The following is a 14,578-nucleotide window of genomic DNA, read 5'->3' as shown; positions in this document are numbered from 1 at the left end:
AGTAAAATATAAAATGCAACTTAAGAGCAGTCCTTATAGAGATTCAAAAAATGCAGATATGTATATGTAATATATGTACAACAAGTGTGCCACAGTGCAGTTGTGCAAAATTGGGTTGTTTGTGATGTTTGCATTTTGAACATAAGACAGTGACTAAAACGGGACTCTGATAATATATTTGTCTGGGAAAACATACACAACATTGTCCACTAATTTCACGCAAGGATGAACTAAAATAAAGCCTATTAGATAGTGCTGGTCTTTGTCAATTTTAGGATTTTTACCTATGCTGTAATGCATGTAAATGCATATCACTGCTGAAGCTTTTCCTGGTGGTAACTCTGAGAGCATACCTTAAAACGTAGGCAAACTGTCAGCATGGAGAGATGCTTCACTTTGCAGCACTTTTAGGAGAACACGTTTGTGAATTAGAAAGTTCTGTTTCCTCAACCATGAAAGAGCTGCAAAGATTTAATGGATCAGACATCTTCATTCATTACAACCGAAACAGTATGTATTCAAAGTCTGTAATCTTACATATTTTAAGCAAAAAAAACATGATTCTCTGAAAATCTAAGAAAACTTGAGAGGAAGACTTTCACCTTCCTATTAAAATATTCTGGAGGTAGCTTTCAGCCCTTGGAGTTGTAAGCTCCAAAGGCTCCAACCCTGTCAGACAATCCTCTGTTTGTAGAGATTGAATATGACCTGGGATGACAGTTGAGCACAATTAAGCACCTGGTTTGGTGGAAAAACAGCAGTTCTGGGAGCTGTGGGACTAACTGAGAAACTCTGCATCAAATCTGCTCTTTGCTTCTTACAATACTGGACTTAACTAGGAGCCGTGTATATCCAGCTCAGAAGATACTTTAGAAACCCTTTGTTATGATAGTGATATAAAACATTTTGAAATCAGATTTCATGCATGTTCACCTATAATTTATCTCACTTTGCAGATTCAGAAACTGCATATATTTTTATTTTCACAAACGTTTCTATTGTTAGTTTATTGTTTTAAATAAACAGACGAAATAAACAATATTTTTTTAGTCTCAGATCAATGTATACTGTGTCTTGTAAATGAGATGGTCATTTTACAGACTTCAATCTGTGATCAACTGTCTTATAAAAAAAACCCATCATAAACTGCAATGACATGTTTGTGATTGGATTTGTTTTCAAATTGCAGAAGTCAGCTTTTGTCTTGGCCCCGCTCTGACAAGGCCAGGAATCCGCAACAAATTTTCCTTTGCTCTCACAGGATAAAATTGATTTACAGCTGCAGAACCTTTCTAAATGAGGGAAGCATTGGAAGAGAAGATGCCATTTAATCCTAAAATATTTGGAGAGAAAAAAAGAATTAATTTCCATATTGGCAGCACATTTAAATAATTAAAGCAGCTTGTTTCCAGCCAAATCAATAAGTACTACTTAGTTGTGGAAGCTTTATGTGATTGTTCCATAAAAATACATACAAATACAAGCATATGTTGTCTGGGTTATCACTATTTATAAGAAGAGCCCCTTTGAAAACATAATTTCCCAAGTATTTTCAGCACTAATGACAGTACACTGATAATTATTGGTTGTATGTCCAGCTATGAAATGAAATGGGATCTTAATTATAGATGAGTTATTTGGTTTTGTTATTATTCGTTTTACTGTACAACCATTGAATAATACTTTTGTGATATGTGAGAAATTACAAAACTCACAAGTCTTTGAAATAGCCTCATACATGAAGGTTGGATGGATTTAACCCGTACATTTAATCAGCCATTCGCAGCTTCATGAGGGTGGCAAAATAGAGGTCATTTGTCTCTGATTCAAATCCCATCTTCATTAATTATTCATCATTAAGGATGCCTTATTCTGAAACGGAAAATTCTTTGCTTGAGGTTGCAGTGGTTTGGAACAGCAAGCAATACTGTTTTAGATAGTGCTGTTATTTTGGTACAGCCCAGTAGACACACAGAGTATTTTATGTTCCACATTTTTGTAGAAGGTAAAAAAATAATTTTATCTTAATGCTAAAAAATACATTTTGTTTATTGCAAATTTACCGTATCTGGACTGCTTCTTTCATTTGACATTGAGATACATTTTGGAGTAACTCCATTAAGCCCAGTCACATTAATTATCATTTTGTTGGAGTGGGTTCACTAGCCAAATTAATTTCTGCTTAAGAGGGTTTTTAAGTACACTGTAATTAAAATGAGCTGTGTGATGTACATGTTTTGTAAATGCTTTGAATTGTGCATACAAAGTAGCCAGATGTGTGGAACATTATATTTTACAACAATAAAAAAAGAGAATCTAAATTCCCAGGTTGCTCAGTGCAGTGTTAGCATTTTTATTAAGATGCAATTTAAATATTGACCCAATTTTAAGTTAATAATCTGACTATTAAAGGCAGTGTTGTCATACTAACAAACTGTCATGTGTGTAGTTTATTTTTTTATGGTGCTACTTTTAAATGAAAAATATTATTTTCGATAAAATTTTCTGAAAGGTTAGTGGTATAACTAACCACAGACTGAGAAAAATATCTTATAAATAGAAGTGCTTTACGTGGTCACCTTATCTATTTTTTTTTAAAATTAAAGACCATATTTAAAAGACAAAAGGTGCAGTTATATTATCAAGGAGTAAAAAAAGTTTGCTTAACATTAAAATTGAAGATAGAATAAAAATTAAAAAATGAAAGAATTCCAAAGATATTCCTTCTATGATTTCAAGACATACAAAGATTTGTCAACCATGAACTAGCAAACCATGAGAGGGAAATGGAAGTGGATGGTCCCCTCAATAAATGTTAGAAGAGAGAAAAAGAGAAAAGAGAACATTTGTTTAACAAAAGGCAACACAACCACACTGCTTCAATAACCTATATTCAAGTTTCAATATCTAAATGTGTATGTTCACATTACTTAAAAATCAGAAATCCCATAGAAAGCAACAAGTACCTTTAATAAAAAACAAAGTTTGATGGCTGAGCAGGTGAAATCTTGTCAAAAGCTGCTGCCTAAAGCTGGGATCCACATCAATTTTTAAACAGTGGTATAAGTGGTAGGTCTCAATCAGCATCTGACAATTCCTCACAGCAAGACATAGGGAAGAATGATCCTAAAGATTTGAGACACAATCATCCTCTCTGGAGAAGAGAACAAACAAATGTGGACCTAAAGTCAAAAAAAGAAGCTATGGTCAGGGTCATATCAGGAAGAAAATGCTAAAACAAACATACTGGACAGTAGTAAACTGAAGACAACAGTCAACAAGAAAGATAATACACGTTTGTACCCACGTCTCCTCATTTGCAGCAGCTTAAGGTTTCTTGTTTGTTGTAGATCTCAAAGTGTGAAAACCTTTGAAAAAAATCTACTGATTTGTTAGATTGCATCTTTTTGTTGCTAAATTTAGCAAAATTCTTTCCCCTGCAAGAAATATTAAATATTCCCTGCCTGCAGGCACAAAAACCTGCAGAGATCCTCAACAACAGAGCACCAGTGTTTTTCTTTTAAACTCCTAAAGGCTCTCATTGTTATATGACTTCAACAAACAATTTATATTCTTTGATTTATTTTCAAAAAGAATAGCAATATTGTTGCATGTGCCTTTGTTACTGTTATTCTTAATCACTTTATAAATAAAAATTTTGACCTCCAATACTTAGAAAAAAAACATTTGCATGTTTTTCTACTTCACAGTTCATTAAATGGACAAACTCTTAATATCCTACTATAGCTTTTTGAAAAGTATAAACTTGCTGAAAAACCTACACATTTATTTTGTTCCCATTTTATTTCACATGTTGAATTGTTTGACTTCTCTGTTCTCTGTTTGCAGATTTGTGTCTACCCATTAACAAGGGGGAGTTACATCATGTTTATAGATGCACACGGCTTCATTTGCTTACACACATAGTACTTTCTAACCTTGTGTGGATAAACACCTGGTTTGCGTGTTCTCCTCTCAATGCAGTGCTAAGTCCCAAGAGAGCAGAACCAGAAGCCTACTTATCATGAGGTGACAGGGCTGATTATCATTCATCAACATGCAGAACCCTGCTTAAACTCTATTGTAATTCATAATGTGGGCGCCATATGCATTGTTTGTTTGGATTGTTGATTGTCATCAGAGGTAAACTTGAGAATGCAAAACAGAATTTGGCTACTTCCAAAGTGAGTGTTGTGTATGGCATTTCAGTGGTCATTCATGCAATCCCTTCTCACACTTGAGGGTGTAATGTCTTTAATCGGTTTTTCAGTAGGCATCCTTCCTTTAAATGCTTGGTACTGGTCTCTGGAGTTCAAAAGTAGAACTTTAGATTTTGTTTTGACTTTAATTTTCAAGCAAGCCAAATTAAACAAGTTAAAAATGTCAAAAACACTTTGTCTCTTAATTTAGTAGTCACGTTAAGCAAAAGGCTGCTTTTAATTGACCGAAAACCTAAAAAGAATGTTAGTCAATGCATCTGTATGAGGGAAAACACTGGGGAAAATAAACCAGGGGAACAATGTACCCTAGAGTTAGAAACTATGGAACAACTGTAACACTGCTGATTGATTGTACTGGGCCTCGTGTAAAGGTAGCTGTACACAAAAGCCACAATTTGCTGTGTGTCTTGAGGTTTAAAAGCTCTCTGACCTCTTTTGTTCTCTTCCTACCTGGGTCAAAGCGGATGTACGATTTTGGAAAAGAAAAGAGAAGCAGGGTGGGAAGCCAGAGCAGGGAGAAAAAAAAAAGGCACAAACTAATTTTCTACAATTATTTGATAAAACGTTTGGTACTGAGTAAAAGTACTGACAGTACTTCTTTTGGGATTTCAATGAATTTTATTTGGATGAAGCAATTTCCATGCCTTTGTGTTGGTCTTAAAGGGAAATGTAACATAAAAAAAAATTCATTTTTTTTATTAAAACTAAAGTCTGGTGAAAAAGCACCAATATTGCCCCTCACCCTTAGACCTCTAAATGAAAAAATTTACAATAAATATACAGGAATTACCTGATAATAAATAAATATGATAAATGTGATACTTGTGTGTAATATTAGAACATTGCAGAGGTTGCATTACATTTCTTAGTGTGTCAGTTTAGAAAAGTTAAATGTGAATCCAGAACTCACTTACACTTGTTAACTCTTTGTACACAAGTGTTCCCTGATTATAAAAAGTTAGAGCCGGATCCAAAGACCCATTCAGTAAATTAGAATATTACAAAAAAAATCAATTAAATTCAAATCAATCCTAGTCCATAGTATGGAGATAAAAAATTTAAAGAGGTAAGGAAAAGAATAGAAAAAAACAATCAAAGGATCTTTTATTTAAGGAACTTTATCATTAGTACAACAATTTATAAAGGTTTGTTATACACTTTATCTGTGTTAATTATGTTGATTTTAGACTTACAGTTAATGAAACATAACATTTAAAACAAGAACATTTCTGAAAAAATTACATCAAACCAACAAAAAAGCTTTTTCTAAAAACAGAAATGTGGACTTAACAAAGAGCATGTTTCAAAACGTACTTTAACTCTGACAAATAAAACTTATAGAAGCATATAGTTTAATTTACTGAACATTACTGTGGGTTTGGCGCCATTTGAACAGCCGTGCATTTAATCAATCAGTGTGGTGTAGTACTTTATTAATGAGTGAAACAAGTCCAAATATGATCACCTGGAATATTAAAAAAAAGTTAAATAAAATACAGCTGGAATAAAAATTAAATCTGTCAAATTCATTTTCCATTTCTCTGTAAATTTTCCGACCATAATTCTAAGATCCACTTCTCAGCCTGAAATATTCTCCTTTCATTTTCTTTTAGAGACTGTAACAGAATACAGAAAAGGCTAGGGGCTGAGTATGCCACATAAATACACTCCTATGCAAATAAAATGTATTAAAGTTTAATGTAATGAAGAATAAATTCAACACCCTAAATGTACCTCCAATGAGCCATTAGATTGAATATTCATCCAATCAAAACTCTTCAAATGTTTCTTAAACAATGTGAATAAGGAAAGTTATGGTGAGTAGGTGTGGTCATTACACTATTCAGTGAGTAGCATTCACACATAACTTGCTTTTATACACCAGATAAGATTTTTTAACTAATATGTCCTTGACTGCTTCTGGGTAACAAAAAATATTCTGCCTGGCAGGCAGAATATCTTTGGGCACCTGGAAATACTCAAGGACACATTAGTAAGCAGAATGAATCGCCTCAAGACATACCTAATCTAATAAACATTTAAAACATATTCAAAAAGACATATTGTTGCTCATTTGTTGTTGGTTTTTTTTAAGGTAAATATATTCTGTCTATTTAGAAGAAATACACCAGCCACAATTTTTGGACGGTTTATGTGCCAGCGACAGAAAAATAAAAGAAGTGAGTGTTTGCAAATATTCTCCCCATCTATCTTAACTCATCCTGATAAAAAACTGTATTTATCTTTGTTTGCCAAAATATTGTGAACTTAACTATTTTCATTGGAGCTTGTAGCTTCCAACAGCCTGACACCTAAGTTCTCTTTTGGCTCTTTAAGAGTTGACAAAATAAATCCAAAAAAAAAAAAAAAAGCGTAAAAGTGGAATTTTGTGAGTTTGTTGCATCGACTCTGCAGTTATTCTTCTCCCAGGCATTTCCTGTCAGTTCAAACGATTGCACTACTGAGGTTATTCATCGACTTTGGCCTCTGGAGAACCCTCATTGAAATCCAACACATCAGATTTGCCTGGAGGGCAAGCCTTCACCTTCATTTTGCTGTTGGGAAAAGCACAACCCTCCGACTTGGAAAGACAGAAAGAAGATGCAGATGCAAGTGAATCAAATTCTTCATTAACTGTACTCTCTAGATGGGATAGGTTGGTGGCCTCATTCATATATGTTTTTTTTTTTATTTAAGTCCTTTGTGTCCAATGTTTGTCTTTAACACTAGAAAAAAACAACAAAAGCTTTTACTGAAAAGATAAGCATCATGGCATTTTGGGGGGGTTTTTTGGGTTGTTTTTGTTTTGCAGTGTGTAAATCACAGTCAATGTGGTTTACGCACTGCAAAATGTGCTTGTATTGCCCATATTAAGTAAATAAATTCAAAAAACAAAACCAGATGTCATTGTAATTCCTTGTACAGTCATTTTATTTTGAGTGAAACAAAGCATGCAGAACTACTTCCACTGAGCATATTTTAGTGAAGCTTTTATGCAAATGTAATTATTTTTGACCTTTTGTGACTCAAATTAACTGAAAGGTAAAAGGCTAAAAATTAAGGACTTCTGTTAAGTTAGTACTTAATTCAGCTTCAACAAGTGTAATTTCTGGGCTTTGATATCTCACGACTGACGTGAATTCAGGTCACAGATTAACACATTTATGAGTGTTGATTTCATTTTACCACCTCTCCTTGTGCAGCGTAATCAAACTCATGACTTAGTTGTGTTCTAAACATTTCTCTAAAGAACTCAATTTAAAAGTTTTGATGTCACAGACAGTTCCTCAAATTTCCACCTGCAGTTGAAGGAATATTTTTGGGAATCTGGTTCATTTTCTGCCTTTCTTCTCTTCAGTCAGTTTTTCCCTCTCCCTTCTCTGTGTTGTCATGCTTACAGGTGGTGTGAGGTGGAGCCATCAGCGTGTCCTTCATGCTGACAAGAAGCACCAGTTGCGTGTCAAAGAGCACCAAGCTCCAGCTTATAAGACTCCATGTCAAATCTTACAATTTTGTCATGAATGTCCACTGCAGTCTCTCTTTCCCAGACAACACCAAGACCTTGGCAATCATTCAACCACAAGCTTGCACTTGGGTCAATTATTTCACCCAAGTGCATCTCATAACGGAACATAGATGACTATCAAAGAGTCAGAACTTCTCAGTTGTTAGAACGAAGATAATTAAATATATCTGTCTTGGTTTGGAAAATGTCATAATAGGTTGGCAGTTGTAACAAATAACACTTCTTTAATAAAACAATTGTGTCAGTGTGAGCATATAGAAAATCTGCACAGGAAATTAAGTTAGCATTGTCACCAATCAAAACATATAGTGAACTGACTGAATTGATACACTTCTTATCAATGGATAATTGTTAACAAAGATTCATTATGAATTATAAACAGCTTGTATCATGGCTGATAATATAAAAATGGTTCTAGGGGGAAAACTGGATGCTGCAATGTTGCAAATGTTAAAGCCCACCTTTCATAAAAAGAAATTGCATTTTATCAGAAAAAACACTATGAACACACTCAAATTCAGAGAACGTAAACTATAAGACCATGAAATGAGAATTTGTTGTTTCGCTTATAGATTTAAGGTACAAAAAGAAAAAAATACAGAAATCCTTTAGGGATAAAGTCAATCAAAAAAGTATATTAAACTAAAATGAAGCCTTGATGTGCTATGTAAGATCTTGCCCTATTGTATTATACAACTTGGTAATCAATAACATTTTTGCTCTTTTGGTTGTTGAATAAATTCAGTCCCCATCCAATTGGTTACACAAAAAATAAGGTGTAGTAATTGCACTGCTAAGAAGGTCTTCATAAAAATTCAACACCAATGTATTCTCATTCCTGACAATTTATTCTTCTAGAGGAGCTGTCAGAATTGCTTTGCTACTCTGACACTGCAACTCAATATCAGCTCAGATCTCTTCTGAGTCCCACTTAATCCAATGATATTACCACTTTGCACCCAATCAAACCCTCCTGGATTAATTCACTTTTATAAATCCTGCACCTGCTGTTGTGAATAGTTTTTTGGAGAGCAGAGTCAATCAGTAAAAACAAACAATAAAAACAAAGTTAAGATAGTCAAAAAGCTACAATAACGGTTGATATATTTTGGTGAGAGGAATATCAAACTACTACAAATCTGCATTAAATATCAGAGAAAATAATGCAAGCGGGTTTTAAAAATACTGAATTATGTTGAAGAGTGAGGTTAATTGAGTATTTGAAAATAAGTTTGCGTTGTGGCCAAAAAAATAAAATTTAAAGACAGACCTAAATGGCTCTTTTGGCTGGGCTATAGAATCATTCCCTTCGACTATCTTGGTATTGACTTGAATAAAACAACTTTAGCATAGGTCTTCCCAGAAAGTCTTTTATGTCTTTTGTAAATTTAAAGTTGCATGACAAGACAGTTTGTACACCTGCAAGTATTGTCTTATTCCTTGTAGCATGCGCTTCTGTCCAGTCCACTGCAAAGCTTTTGTAAAGTATATTTAGTCATCTGTACCGAGTGCCGATGGGGACAATAATGGTCTCAGTCAGAGGTTGCCCACCAAACACATTGGAGATAAAGAAAAACATAGGTGACCTCTCAAGCAGACGATGGAATAACAAAAATGAAGCTGTTTTTTTAGAAGAATGCAGTGAGGATTGATCTGCTGTTTTGCCACGGAAGATAATTTATCTTGACAACATGGATGTAAAAACTGCATTGATTTCCTGATTAGAAATCACATTGTTCTTTTTAGTCATTTTCTTCCCTTCCTCTACGTAGCTAGAGTGTAATCCAGTGTATAATTGGGCTTTATGAAGCTTTAATTACAACTGTACATCTGGCTTGAATGTGGTAATTTAGCTGAACTGAAAAAATAGCAACATGCATGTCTGCAAAGTTCAACTGGCTTCAAGCAATTAAAATATCCAAGTCAACATCTCAGAATCCAGATGAATATCCTCTGATGTGGCAAAAGAAATGCAATATCTCTGCGTTTGTAGCACAACTCAAAGCTAAGGGCTGAAAGGTGAAACAGCTACCATCAGTTGGTAGCTGCAGCGTTAGGTTGCCTTGGAAACTCTGGACCCACATTGGTGGAGAAACATTGCGGACTAAGGAAACTGATGAAACTAATTGCTTACGCCGGGGGTGCCCAAAGTCGGTACTAAAACATGCAGGAGGGCCGGCATCCTGCATGTTTTAGTTCTCTCCCTGGTGTAGTAACAACCTTTTCAGCATGTCAATGTTCTTCTTAGGTCTTTTAATGAGTCATCATTTGATCCAGTTGTGTTAAACCAGGGAGTGAAGTAAAACATGCAGGATGTGACGTTTGGCACCACTTGCTTATGCAAACCACCCTGCTGCTTGAGCATCAACAAATGCGAAAGGTGTTGCTTTCCCGTCCACATCCTGTGCTCCTTTGCTTTCATTATGTTAAGGCGCCGTCTCTATATTTTGTCAGTAGGTTATTGTTAAACAACCCAGTGAGAGCTTTTGTGGATCAATAGGCATTTATCTGCAGCACCTTTTCATATCAGGCGTATCTCTTTGCTGATCTTTGCCATTATCACCTTGTATGTGTCTGCAGCTAAATTTGATCACAACTGAATCACAGAAGCCGAGGAGATGAGAATAATTTATAAGAGGAAAGATCCAAGCTCCTAATGTTTTAGTTTTGCCACTGCTGCATATTTTATGTTCACCATTACAAGACAGTCTGAAAGGGCTTATAACACAGAATGCCAGGGTGATGAAAAACAAAATCAACAACACTGAAAAAAGGATCTAAGCACATATCATAATTCTTTTGAATATAATTAAAAATTCATTTCATCATCTGGGACTATACCTGATGTTAAACAAAGTTTGAAGTACTCTTAATCTGAATTAATGCTAGCTTAATCTACGCTCCCTTTGACTCACTAATTGGTTTCACTGTGATCTACAGTGGCTGGTGTGCTATTCATAAAGGAGAGCTGATGTTGCTGTAGGGGGACCTGAACAAACAGCCAACGCAGCACAGAACTTCGATGCACTCACTTAGGAAAAGTAAAGAGCCAAAGCCTTATGATTTTGGTGAAAAGTACTTACACCAATGTTTGTAGTGCTTACAATCACAACCTAATATTAAATACAATTCAGAGTGTGTCATGCACCATTGGGTAGTTAGCAAAGCATCACTTTGCCTTCAGTTAGAAATAAAAAACAAGAGTTCTCCAATCAGCATCTCTACATCTACTGTTACAATTCTTGATGAATTTCATTAATCAGGGGAAAGATCAGGGTCCTTTGGTCATGTAAGTATTTTATATGATTGCAACAGCTGGAAACAGGAACGCACAATTGTATCAAGAAAAAAAAAGATTTTCAGGCAGAACAATAATTGCTTTGACCAACAACTGTTGACATACCAATGACTATTTAAGATTAAGGTACCAGGTTTATGGTATTTTAACATATCTCAACAAGGTTCCTTAATAGAAATAAAAAGTGTTGATATTTCTAACTAATTTGCATCTTTGCAATAGATTTCTTACTTTTTGCAATAATTTCATCATAGGATAAAAGTGATTATTTGCGGTTCCCATTTCTTTACACCAGACAGAATACACACCTCGGATGTATAATATTTTCTCTTAAGTTTGCATTTGTCCTTTTTGTATTTTGTTTGTTTTCCTACATTGATTTTCTCCAATCTCTTTTGGTTGCACTCTAAGTTCTCAGAGCTCATGGGTTGTCACATCATCTTTTTCAAGACAGGGACTTGAACAAAAAACAATGAATGAACACGCAAAGAATTGCAGCAGTAATGAGAGGGGAATGTCAGGAGAGAGGGAGGCTGGGCTTGATGTGCTGTCACATAGGATATTCTTGAGGTCTGATCAGCCTTCCCTCTGCAGACTAGGAGCTCATAAAAACACAAAGGCACATACACATTCAAGCCAAATTACTTCCATGAGACACATGGAGCACAAAACAAGGAACAAGGGCAGGCACACACACACACACACACACCCACACACACCCACATGCAACATGAATAAGCAGTGTCTTCACTTGAGCACTGAGAATCCATAAACCCCAGCAAACCACCACAGCCCATCATTTCTTACTCGATACTGTTGCAGCTGACAAGGTCACCAGTCTTCAAAGCCCATTCTTTTATCTTGTAGAATACACTTGCTGAAAACGAGGTGTCCCATCCAATTAACCCACTGTAACAGTTTTTGATTGACAGCCAGAAATGTTAAAGATGACTGAGCTACCATTAAGTTCAACGAAAAATATTGAACTTGAACCTTAAGAGTTTGGCAATCTGACAGAAGTTTAAAAGTTAGAAAATATGGCTTATGGCAAATAGCACAACCAAGTGCAGAATGCAATGTTCTCTAGCACAGATTTAAAATGTGACACCTAAACAAAACAAAACTCCCATCTATTAATAAAGTCTACTATTTGGGAACGTTTAAGTTTTTCATGAGGCTATAGGAATGAAAAGGCTTGGCCAAACCACACTTTATGAAAGAGAACACATCTTTCAAGAGTAATTGGTTGCAGTTAGGTGAATTACTCACCTGAAACAATATTAAGCTGAAAGTTCAAGAGAAAAATCAACAAATGGCTTCCTGTAGCATCCAATGAGCCCAAACTCTATACATCCTATACAATGCAAGATATCTCCACATGCTGCATTCAGGTACAGCTAGAACATTTTGTCAAACTTTCAAAAATAACTCCAGAGACATCTAAACATGTTTTATTCTAAAATATGGGCTCTGTCTTATTTTTAAGATGTCTATATATATATATATATATATATATATATATATATATATATATATATATATATATATATATATATATATATATATATATATATAAATGCACATGGGGAAGCAGGAGTTTCACACAACATATAGAGTAATAATATATAGTAGCAACTAAAATGGAAAACAAATATTCCCTTCAAAATTATGCCAAATTGTGATTTTAAAATCTCTACATGTACTAAATAATGTTGTTGTTTTTTGTTGTTGTTTTTTTTTGGAATATCGTTGCACCAGATGGAAATGTTTCCACACAGTGTTTTCACTGGTAAATTACTGGTAAATTAGTTAGCTAAAATCTCACGGGTTTGTGATTCTGTCACTTCATGCCACTCTTCTGACACATAAACAATCTATTATAGATAGCAACTTCCTGTTGACCTTTTCAGTAAGGCTACTTGCTTTTAAGAAGCAGTGGGTGCCATAAAGAATTCTTGTGTATGTTGCACAACAGGAAAGCAGTGCTGCCCTGCACCTTGTAGAACAAAGCAGACAGTGCAGCTCACTGCCGAGGTTGCCGTCCAGTCCCTTTTTTCCCCTCCAAGTTAAAAATATTTTTGGGCATTCTGCTTTCTGTGCAAAAACAATCCTATGTTCACATGCTGCTGGAGTTCAGGTTGGAAAGAAGTACACACCTCAAAATCAAACACAATCTCAGAGGCACTGGTTTCTAGAAGACCACGTGAGTGGCAGATATTTCTAAGATGATGTCTGATCAAGATGTATACTTATCTTCTGAAGAAAAGGACTGGTACCTGGTACAGATTATGTAGAGGGAAAAAAAGAGTAACAAGGGTTACTATGGTCCAGCAGCTTAGGGTCATTCAGCAGCCTACTACTATCTCAAAGTGACTGATCGGACATCTAAGGTAAGCCCCATCACACTGTGTGTTTCGTCAGGTGCCCGTTTGTTTCCTTTACGCTGTTCCTTTTGTTTAAATCATTACGCACTTATTGTTGCGGCCCCTCTCTTCCGTAATCGGTATAAAAGACATTAGAACGAGCCAGGATGAGGGTAGCGGGACGTAACAAATGGCAGTATCTGGTCAGCAATGTCATGAGCTTGATTTGTGAAGGACCCAAATGCAGTCAAGAATCTTGTAATGTCATGATAACGTGACTTTAAACATCTACAGGTTGTAGCATGGAGACAGGGAGAAATGACACTGAGGTGGTAACAGATGAAAATCTAAACAAAGTTCAAAAGATCATGACAAGCAGCCACTGCTTGAAGGCACAACAGCCAACAGTCAATACATTGACTGAAGTTGACTCTTGTTGCAAAATGTGAATTTTGCAGCATGAGTAGAACTGAGACAACTCTGGGTTTGATTAAGTGGGTTGCCATGCTATTAATATCATCAGACATTCATTTTCATTTCATTTTTATTTTTAAGTTGCTTCAAAGGATTCCTGACTTTCAGGTAATATAAACAAAAAACTCCTTTGTTTAATTCTATCAAAGGTATTTAAGGATCATAGTGAGCCGGAGCCTCCCCCAGAATGCATTGATATTTCAATGTATGTGGCCTTCTCTGTTTGTTAGTCAGGTTAAATAACTATTGATTAAAAGTTTTTTCATAGAATGGAATGTTTTATAGCAGTAGTTCTCAAATTCTGCCAATGTTGGTGGCTTCAGAAATTATTTATGTCCTTTTTCTTATCAGTTAAAGCCAGAAATGGTGAAAAGGCTGTATTCTCAGCTGAAGATCAATATCAACAGGTTTGCCCAGTGGGGAATTTTGCGTGCAGCTGCTTTTTGAAGCTTCTTCATATGCTGTGGCTGAGATGCCCTACAGCCTTCAGTAACCTCTGAGTCCATATCTGACAGCAAAGATTTTTAGAGTGCCTGAGATGGTAGTTAAGATATGAAGTTGAATAGAGAGAGAGAGAATGTGCGTGACGAGCTGGTACCCTATATAAGTTTTTTCTCCCACAAGAGGAAGCAACTCCCACGTTACTCTCTCAAAGAACAACGTCTCAGAAACCTGAGGTCACTTCAAGCTGCAGGAG

Source organism: Gambusia affinis, linkage group LG02 (genome assembly GCF_019740435.1).
Source record: "Gambusia affinis linkage group LG02, SWU_Gaff_1.0, whole genome shotgun sequence".
NCBI classification, from domain to species: domain Eukaryota; kingdom Metazoa; phylum Chordata; class Actinopteri; order Cyprinodontiformes; family Poeciliidae; genus Gambusia; species Gambusia affinis.
Note: the sequence above shows the minus strand (reverse complement) of the source record.